Source organism: Cucumis melo, chromosome 9 (genome assembly GCF_025177605.1).
Source record: "Cucumis melo cultivar AY chromosome 9, USDA_Cmelo_AY_1.0, whole genome shotgun sequence".
Lineage (NCBI taxonomy): Eukaryota > Viridiplantae > Streptophyta > Magnoliopsida > Cucurbitales > Cucurbitaceae > Cucumis > Cucumis melo.
This window is the reverse complement of record NC_066865.1, coordinates 13,633,383-13,640,262: the sequence shown is the minus strand read 5'-3', so window position 1 is coordinate 13,640,262 and position 6,880 is coordinate 13,633,383.

The following is a 6,880-nucleotide window of genomic DNA, read 5'->3' as shown; positions in this document are numbered from 1 at the left end:
CACTAAGTTAACAAGCACTACATACGATGGAAACCTTTAATTTTTCTTCAATACCAAAACAGTTTTACAAAATAATGAACATACCTCCCCACCGAGAAGAGCTCAATCGGATTGTTTGCAACTAGTCATAATTCCTTTTATCACTTATACACAAAGAAGATATGAGTCGTACAATATAATGTAGGTTGATTCATTTGAACAAGCACAACTCAAACAAATCAACTTATTTCAATGTTCATCCATACCTTTTTAGCAAGGTCAACATCAAGGTGGCTTGTAGCAAAGTAATCATGAAAGAATAGTGGCTTTGTTTCAGAAGTAACAATGTCATTAACACTCATAGCAACCTAGAATAACACTTACTCATAAGATAATTACTAATCATTACAAAATACAAAAATTGCCACCCATATTAACTTCCTACCAAATCAATTCCTATAGTGTCATGAATTGATCCAGTTTCAAAAGCAAGCATTAGTTTTGTTCCAACACCATTAGTGCTAGCAATAAGATATGAATCACTTGCATCAAAATTCATCCCCCAAAGATACACAAAGACAAAGAAAAACAAACTATTTAGAAAAACAACAAATCAACAGCGCAACATCCCATTAAGTTCCAAGGTTATAAGAAAATCAAGATTTTGAAACAGTCCCAACCATTACATCAAACTATACTTCTCACTTGAAACCCAAAATGGATAAACATATAAGAATCATTAAACAACTTCCATAGATATAAATTTAGAAAAGGACGCCAAAAAAATGAACAACATAGATAAACATATAAAGGGTCCATCCTTAAGAGATCTATCATCAATAAAAAATTTCACAAATAAAAAGTTTTCAAATGCTGATAAACTAACTTGCAATGTCATAATTGATTCATCCAAATAAAGTAATCCATATAAATCTTTCCAAAATGACTTGAGTCCTAGTTGTAAAATGAAGAAGTCCAAAACTACAAACAAAAATTTCAAATGTCAGGAACAATTATATGACTACGAAGGCCTGAACTCAAATTGTTTGGCTAGAATGCACACAAATGACTCCGAATAAGAATTCAAACATAATAAACCAACTAAAACTCATGCAAATTCAATTCGAAGACAACTAGAAACCAATTTGAACCTATACATAACATGATTATATGAACATAGTTACATATCAAACCATTTTAGAATGTTACATACAATTAAAGAATACAAGAGTGATGGAAGTTTACACGTTGTCTCGACAAATTTAACTTCAAGTTCGATCGTGATGATCTTTCGGTGCCAAAGGACACCTGAAAAAATACATAATGTAAAAAAGGGAAGCTATACTTTCGACCCATGAAGAGTGAAAGTGGATGAAGAGACTACCCTAAAGGCATCTAAAAACAAAATGTTTCCAGTATTGTAGGAAGCTTAAAAAGTTCTTGACAAATAATGCACAAAGAATAAGTTCAAGCCACATACCTTAACTATAGAAGATATGCTAAAAATAATAATTTTACATACCTAGACCATTATTGTAGGGCCTCCATTATTGTAAAGAAGGGGAGCTACTTTCGAAAGAATAATCTCCCACCATTTCAACATATAATGAGTGATACCAAATATTAAGAAATAAAGTATATATACCGGAAAGTTGTTGGGTAGACAAACAATTCAAGAGAAAATAATAGGTCAAAACATATGCACCAAGCAAATCTAAAACATAAGATACTTCTTTCACAAGTTAAAGACTCAGGAAGACTTCAATCTCACACTTCTTAATAAAAGACAGTTGGCTCATATAAGAAACTATCACATAATAAAAGAATTTGTTTGCAGAAGTAGACAGTGTACAAGATAAAAGTGTCAACATGGGTACATATTATACTTTGTTACTCGAACTTTTCCATCTCAAAATAAAAAAATAGAAACATACGAATATCATGGAATGTATATGAGGTAACCATTTCTATAAACTACTCTTGTTTTATTGTTGAAGTTATAAATAGATGTGAAAGAAAATATGTTATTACAAAAGAACAAAAGCGTGAATACAAAATTATACAATTGGAAGACAAATTCATTAATGAATCAGACAAAGTTAATAATAGGGTGGTAGAAGGTCAAACCATGCATTTTAACTCAACAAGAAAGTGGCATGAACCTGATATATAGTCAGTAGAATTATCTTCTTAAAGTTTTCTGCAATCAAACATCTTTTCCAATCAAATCAAAAGAACTAAAGTTTCTCATAAAAATATTAATGTATCAAGTAATAACATGAGAAAATGTCACATTACACATATAAGATTGATTTGCCTGAATTTAATATTTATCCTAGAGTCAGTCAACTTACATATAAGCTTATAATAAAGAACACATACCCATCGGAGGTAACCAGGATGTGAGGATCTTAGCCTAAAAGCTAGCATTTTGCTAAGCAACCAAGTAGGAAAACCCTTAAGGTCTCACCCTTCAACAAATAAAAATAAGAATTTTTTTCACTTAAATGCACTTTTTTCCCTTCTTTTTTCACTTTTTTTTTCTTTTATGGTTTTGAGTTCTTAACTAAACATTCATTATCAACATCAAAATTGTATCATCAATACTAATAATCAAGTCCTGAAAACAGATATTTAAGTGTCATATTATTATGAAAAGAATAATACGTGTAACATTTAAATATCTTCTTCATAGGAATACAACATTTAAAATATCAAAATATTTATTTAGCTTGAACCTTTTAAAATAGTTTTATATGGAATTTTGCTGGTAATATTAAACACAAGACTTTTATCCTTTTCCAGAATCTAGTCTATTAGCCTTTTTATCCTTTGAACTCTTTGAAGGTGTAGGCTCTTCCTCGTTTACAACTTCATCAATGTTACAATCCTGTAAACATTTTAGCGATCAATGTGGCCATTCACATGATTAGGATTTTAGAAAAAAATTTAGGACAGAATTCAAATTACTTACTAAAAGAGATGAAGGCGACAACACTAGAAGAGATGGAGCAGGCGGCGAGGATGACGTTGTGTGGTATGGCAGGAGCGACGGTGGTGGGTAACTTTGTAAGTTTTCTTTGGACCCCTTCTTCGTAGATCTATGAAATATAGAGATCAGAAGAGGGATTTTAAAGGCAAACTTGACGCATCCCGATAAGCATCGAGAGTTGTTAGGGAACTAACGACGCATTAACGGCTGCATCGACAGTTGCCCAAAAACTCCCGACGCATTAATAGCATCATTAAGAGTTCTCCCCTACCCCCGACGCCTATACAACACGACGTCGAAAGATGCTAACTAATGGTTGACGCTGTTTTGATGCATTGGGTGATACTATATCTTCCAACGGTTTAACTCATGTTGTGTTAAAAGATTCCCAATCTCCCAACACCTAATTTTCTTCTGATGATGTAAAGCGGAATTGGGAGATCCAAAATTTCTTATAGTCTGGTAACCCTGTTGGTAATGTTGTTAGAGAGGATATCGCTCCTCAAGATGATATTAAAGATACCATTCCTTTCCACGATTTTGAAGTTAAAAACTAGATGCATGTGAATGATGTTGAGCTGTTAAACTCCTCTATTAAAGGACTCTAGTTTTATCTCCTCCTGGCTATCCTAACAAATCATTAGATTATGAGGATGATGATAATGTTCCTATTGCTCATTTACGAACAAAGTTACAGAATGTTGACTTAGTTTATAATACTTCTCCTGAGACTCCTAAAAATGTCTCAAATAGAATTCATTACGAAGGCAGTGACAGAAATTAGGACTTTAATCATGTTACTGATGTAGGAAATGTTGAAAAGATTAGGGTTACTCGTGCTTCAACAAAAGGTAAAGAGAAGCGATCAATTGGTCCTGAGGTTCCTTTTGTCCCCTTCAGCAGCGTTTCCTTCCAAACAAAGGAATCTGTTGGCTTGTGGAATCAATTTATTGTTGATGGAAAAAATTTATTGTTGATGAAAAGGAACTATCAGACAGACCTCAAGAATGTATTGAGCTCATGCAACTTTAGTTGGATACTAAATTAAAAAGAATAATTTTATTGTTGAGGCTTTTTTATCGTTATCTTATTAAAGAATTCATTGTTAATTTGTGTCATGCCCCGCCCCATTAGCCACTTTATGCAACTAGAAGGAGGTGTGCCGTCTTGACACCCAACGAGTACCTCTTCCCGAGATAACAAGTTAAACGCCTAGTAAGCGAAACTTCTCAAACCAATCTTCATATGCACAGAGTTTCAACTTTGAACTCAAGAGATCAATACAACTCAACGCAGTGGAAAACACTTAAACAACCAACTTAGCTTAATCACATAATCACTACTCACTTGATAGGAATGGGGCTAATGGTTTGCACACATTCATCAGAATCAACAGATAGAAAGCAATAGTTTTCTCTTTTTAAACAACAACAACAACAACAATAACATAGAGAATACAAAAGGTGTTATGCGTAACTCAGACTCAGAAAGAATCTATTAAGAAAACATGCATTTACAAAACATTTAGTTTACAAATCATTCACATAGGAGTGTTTAGCTTAAGAAAATCACTCGCACATGAGTGTTTAGCTTAAGAAGGTCACTCACAAAATACTTCTTTTAAATCATTTCACATAATTCATATCCCATTGTATGATCATCTCACATAATCGTTCTACGTATTTAGTTACATTTTTGTACCCTTTCTCCAACTCAAGCGTTTACCATACTCTTTTGCCATACTACAGTTACGTAAAGTAATCTCAATGCATTTAGCGAGTTCCATCAATTTTAATTGAGCGTACCGCATCTTTCAATGTCAGATCACACAACAAGCAAAGGGTATCCCACATTAGAACACATAGCAAGTAATGAAGAATATTCCTATTCAAGATCACACAACAAAAATAGGAAATTCTATTCTATATCACACAACAAGAACAGAGAACCATTTCAAATCACACAGCAAGGATAAGGCATCCTATTCAAGATCACGTAGTAGGAATAGGGTCATTATATTATAGATCACACAACAAGAATAGAGCGACTTATCTCGTAACACACAACAAGGATAAGGCATCCCACACCAAAACACACAGCAAGTGTGAGACATTATGTTGCGTAGGGTACAAAGGTCATCTCATAGCAAACTTTATTAAGTCTCATGCATTTTTTTCAGAAATCGTCATTTCATCACATAGAAGTCAAGAAACATTAGTTCATAACTTTCTTTTCAATAAACAGTATCAATATTAACAATAGTGTCATATTAATGCGTTAACATAAGTATATCATAAAACTCAGAAAGAATATATTCAAACACTTCTTTCTTTTATAAACATCACTCACACAAATATCTGATCCTCTTCTTTCCTGAAAGCCACTTGCCTAGTACTCCCTTAGCAGCAACTCAACTCTTTGCAATCTTTCGACAAAACCTCCAAATAACAACACTTCTCTTACGACCTCCACCCCTATTTATATTAATCCTTTGGATAATTATTTTCTTTACCCGCCAGTTCTGAATTACAACTTTACACGTATCGCCTTACCACCTTGTCGCACCATACAACTAAATCCAAGCTCGAAACATATGCCAGTGGTTAACTCAAGAGTAGACATGTTCTTGAGATGTTAACGTTATCTTCTCAAGAAGCTAAACTCTTCCTCGTCCTCTCATTCTCGAGAAACTAAACTTTTTTTGTCTTCTTTTTCCTCGCTTTCTTTTTCTGGCAATAGAACACAACTGCCCACTTCTTTTCTAACTTCACTTCACATCACTTCACCAATCGCCTAACTCTTCTTGCGATATAACTCCTTCGCCGCAATAACTTTTCCTCCATCAGCTTCTCTCAATGTGACTTCCTTCCTTCTCTTTGAACTTTATCTTTAGAATAATCATTCTTTTCATTTTTCAAAGAATCATCCCACTCATTGGCGCCTCTCTTCTTCAATAAGACTCCCTTTCCTAGATCTGGACCTCACGATTTGATTGCTAGCTTCATTGATTTTGCTGGTCTAGATTATCAGAAAGCTTATGTTAAAAGACATCCCTTTATATTAAGATCTTGCATTACCAACCAATTTTTGAATCAAAATGTTCATGAAGATGATAAAAAGCAATATCCTCCCTTGGGAGCCTTGAATTTTGTGCTCACTAGTAATGCACGCTCATCGTGGCCTCGTAAGGGTCAACTTCCTACGGTTGTGCCCAGTGTTAAATATGTCTTACTACATAGGATTGAGATTACTAATTGGTGTCCCCCTTCTCACAAGTCATTGTTGTTATCCCCTAGATACTCTTCTATATTAGATTGGAACACATTCTCAATTCAATTGTGGAGTTTTTGTTCAATACAACAAATATCACATACCATGGAAAGCAAAAAATCGGTATTCTAAGTCTTTGATAACATTTTTAGGGACACTGTCACAGGCGATGCTATTAAAAGTCCTACAATTTCTATAACATTTTTTTCACTATAATAGGTGCTGTAAAACGTCCATTTTTAATGAGATAATTGCAAATATAGCTATTATATTCAAAATATTAGCATATGTAGAAACATTTTTAAAAAATTACAAATATAGCAAAATCTGTCAAAGTCTATCGATGATAAAAGTTTATCACTGATAAACCGTATTGCAAATCTTAGTCTTTGCAATTTTTTTTAAACTATTTGCTATATACTTAATTATCATTCCTAAAATTGTTACCAATTATAATTACCCATTTTTAATTGTAGAATTGTCATGCTATGGCAACAAATCGTAGGTCGATAGGACATGCTATGGTTTCTTTTAACATGTGGTAATCGTTATGAAAACGATTTTATAGCGTTTTTAATACATTGAAAAGAGATGTGATTTTCAAATTATAAAGTTAACAATATCAAGAAACATAAACTA